This window comes from Pararge aegeria, chromosome 26 (assembly GCF_905163445.1).
Source record: "Pararge aegeria chromosome 26, ilParAegt1.1, whole genome shotgun sequence".
NCBI classification, from domain to species: domain Eukaryota; kingdom Metazoa; phylum Arthropoda; class Insecta; order Lepidoptera; family Nymphalidae; genus Pararge; species Pararge aegeria.
The window spans coordinates 8,685,459-8,689,721 of NC_053205.1; the positions used below are offsets into that span (position 1 = coordinate 8,685,459).

A 4,263-nucleotide genomic window follows, 5' to 3' on the forward strand; every position below is an offset into this window, starting at 1 on the left:
TGAATTCTAATAACTTCAGAAATATGTGTACAAAGTTTTATGATGATCGGTATAGTATTTTTTGCGTGAAAGCTTAACAAACAAACTTACATTCACATTTATAATATTAGTAGGATTATTTCCACTTGTGCGCCAGTGCTCTGACAGTTTTTAAAGCTGTGGGAGACGATAAACTTTTATCCTTTCCCCGGGGGTATAATTGTCCATGCTACGGCTAGCATAGGTACGGATAGCAGGATAAAAAAATAGCTTATGTTAGTCTCCTCTTTGGGACTACCTGGACAAGGCTGTCGAGATAAATGAGAGAGGATTCCTATGCCACAAAATGAGTACGTTCACAAAAGCACTGCCTACCCTAAAATTGATATATAACTTGTATAGCAGGAAGAGTTTTATTTATGGAAATTAAACTTAATTCGATATACTCCGCGTAAAGCAGGAGAATCTGTATGTTGTAATTTATAATTACTTCCAGCCTTATACTCCACACTTTCACCTTATACCCAGTACACTGGGTACTGATAAGGGATGATGCGATATAAAACAGTAACCCGTGTGAACGGCAAATCGCTTGGCGAACTAGCCACATCCGAAACACACCAGACAGAAATTAAGATTAAGGATTAAGGTACATTAAAACATTTCACATTAATAATAATCATAATCATTTATTTGCAGAAAACATGTCAAATTATAGATGTTACAAAAAATTATACAGACTAATGTTTAGCCCGTTTAAAGGCATGCAATAATATTCATCTTAACCTTAAAATAATTAATAATATTCAGAATTAGATTATTTATTTATTTCAAACAAACACATAAAAAGTAAGCCAAAGAATACAGATAAAGTCTGTGATATCCACACTAGGATTACCTGTTTTTTTTTTTTTTTTTGTCGTGGTGGAAAAGCTTTATGGCTACCTCTGTCCTTTTGGGCAGGACAGAGGTTATGTGGGACTCGTTTACCCGAACTAAAAACCACCACGGCATGTCCCTCTCGTTGGATTTATTGGACGTACGGGGAACCCGTTGTACTCTTCCCAGACGAAAAATTTCCCGTACCGGGAATCGAACCCGAGCCTCCTGGGTGAAAGCCAGGTATCCTAGCCACTAGACCATACGGGATGGCAGGATTACCTGTGTCGTGGAAATCACAATTAATTTCATTAAGGCTATATAATTACAATTAATATTTAATTAGTTATGTTTTAATTTATTTAGCTTAGTTTATTTTTTTTATGAACTGTAGCAAAATATGACATTTTTTCATATGATAACAAATTCATCATTAAATAAATTAATAATAAAAATTCAACACAAATCATAAACAAATATATAAAATGCATTTTTAATGTTATTTATTCGATATTAATATGACAGTAAAATTTTATGTTTTTAATTAAAAATATTTCAAATCAACTGGAATGAGACGGCAGTCTTCTTTTCTCTAGACTGAAGAGAAACAGATTGAATAAGTTGATTTAAGATAACCTTTAAAATGTGGTATATTTTGTTTCAATAAATAAATAATAGATTGAGAGTAGCCGAAGCCCTCATTGCGCCACCCAATGCTTTGCTACCTGCAGCCAAAGTGGTTCTGGAGATTGTGGAATCGGAGTTCCCAAATTTTTATATGACCAAAGATCTTAAATCTTCTAGAACGAAACCCTACTGACTAGTGTTACTTAGTGTTGTAATCGGCATCACATACTGATGGGGTTTTATACTTTTTCTACGTCTGTTTCTCTATTCCCGCATTGTCACAAAATAAACAATGTAATCTCGAAAAAAAAAAAAAAAAAAAACAGAGCTACTAGGGTAAATTCATCAATGGATGAAAGAAAAAGAAAACCAATAAGAAAAATAAAAAGTTACCTTAACCCACAAATGTCTCAAAACAGATTGCCGAGTTACAGCTATAAAACAAAGGAGAAAAAAAAAGAAAATAGTAAAAAAATATTAGATGTATTGATCCCAAGCAGCCCATGACTTATTTCTAAACAGGCCATTTATAAGTTTGTACTCAGCTATTATTGTAACAAATCGTACGTACGAATTTAACGTACGTCTACCGTTGCGGTTTTCCCGTTATTATATTTTATTCGTGTTAGTAGATTATGCATCAAGTATTGTTATAATGCATTTTACAGTCGAGGCGGTACTAGGCGCGTAAGCAAGAAGCGAACGCGCTAAGTAAGCCGAGGGTGTAATAAGTAGAGTACCATACGTGTTTTGAAAAAAAAGGATATACTTTTAAAAACGTTCTGAGAAAATAACTGATCCTTTTTTGCTGTTTTTCCACTGTATGAGAGTTTCGTTGGCCGCTCTCTTGATTTCGGCTTGGTTTGGTTGGATTTACTCGCGATTCGAGTGTCAAAATCTCATATTGCTGTAATTTCCAATTTAAACTCTACATTTTAATTAATTAATAATATACCAAAAAGCGAAAATATTAACAAAATGTTAATTACGGAAAATGGCGCGACGGTTTTGCTTCGCGCGCCAAAGTAAACATATAAGCCAACATCGTTGGTGCATACAGCCTATATTAATAATATAACATTTTAATAATTATTGTGGATAATAGGAATATTAAACGTTCATTTAGAAGTAAGTAGGTAAAAATATTTGTTCATTAAAGGAAATGCTTACTATTTTTAGCGGCATAAAACCTCTTTGTAAGTTAAAACAAAATCTGGATTACCCGGCTAAATTAAAAGGCTAAAATAAAAAAATCTTCATACACATAACTTGCAGTGTGGTACAACTAAAGTAAATCGGGCCATCATAAATAAAGGACAAGTACGGTAATTTTCAAATAAAACACGCGTGTCTTGGATAATGAGCCTTATATCGATGGAATAAGGTTCTCTTTACGCGCAAGTGTGATGAAAAAGTTATTTAAACTGTAGAATGCTCAGATCAATGAATAATAAAGTAGAATGTCATATATTATATCAACCATAGTTGAAGAATCTATATATTAATACGTGAAGCTGAAACTTTGTAGAGAAGTATGAAATTGTGTGCAGAATACTAATATTTATGAAGTTATACTTCTTTAGCGGCGTTAGGAAAACATCATGGGAGTGAAATTATGCGATGTAACGAGATTCGCGCGCACATGGTTGCACGATTTTAACAGGAAGATGCGAAACTGAGTGAGAGGGGAATACATCGTCCGCCAGCTCACTTTTTATGATGCGTCACAAAGAACCGACACCCTGAAGTTAGCTATAGTCAACATTTAAGTTTTTGAAAAAAAGGTTTGACAGTGTACACTTTCAATTGTCAAAGTCGACGGGCTCATACAGAGTGATTAAAATGATTCAAAAAGTATAGTGCTATAGTTATATAATGTTTACCTTTTGACAATCACCTTTGTGGATCTTCCTAGTATACGTGACATTGGCGAAGTACTACGTGCCGATTTGGCACACCTAAAAGACAAAAAAGCAAAAGAAGAAGAAGAAGTAAATGATTCAATTGTACAAAGTTCTCAAATTTTAATGTTCAGCTGAACTTAGTGGTCCTTTAATGAGATAACTAGATAATGCGTTATAATATCACTTTCGATGTATTAAATACCTTTTATCTATTCTTAGTGTCTTTTTCTCTAATAACGTAGAATAATGCGTAAGATAGAATTTTTGAAAATATTTTTATCTTATTACGCTAAAGAAGTAAAACTTCTAACACGTGTACATGCACACGTGTACACACACGTTTTTATTTCAAATTATGCATAATAAATACATTAAATCATTGATTCAATATGTTACTATCTGAATTCAATAAATATTAATTAAATAGTTCAAACAACTTAAAAAAACACGCTTGGTATAAAAAACTAAACTAATTTCTTTCTTTTAGTTTATTCATAATAGCGATTTTTTTTAGTTTTTCTTGATCTATTATTTTTATTAGAGCAAAATTAATCGGTAACCCATCCACCATTAAAGAGATGAAATATTTTTTTTTTAATCAGTGTGCCCGTCTCTCGAAATGCAAGTTCTAATTATTATTTAAAACAGGCCATTAAAAAGTAATAGCTAACGACCTCTACCATCTAGTAGCTTAATGTTTTCTGTGGAATTTGTTAGGTACGCGAACGCCATAGGTTTTTTACATTTGGGTCTAGATGGCGTTGTAGTAATTAGTAAAAAATCTTATTTTTTATTGTGAAAATTGGAATAATCTTTTCAGATTAGTGTATTGTCATCGGTCCTCGATATGTCTACAAAGTTTGAAAGAAATCTG

General features: G+C 32.7%; 1 non-coding gene across 1 annotated transcript; it reads right to left on the bottom strand.

Moving 5' to 3' along the window:
• Window positions 1–1,056: 1,056 nt before the first annotated feature.
• Window positions 1,057–1,128, bottom strand: Trnae-uuc. The gene has a single exon. It is a non-coding gene; the product is annotated as a tRNA-Glu (tRNA).
• Window positions 1,129–4,263: the final 3,135 nt, after the last annotated feature.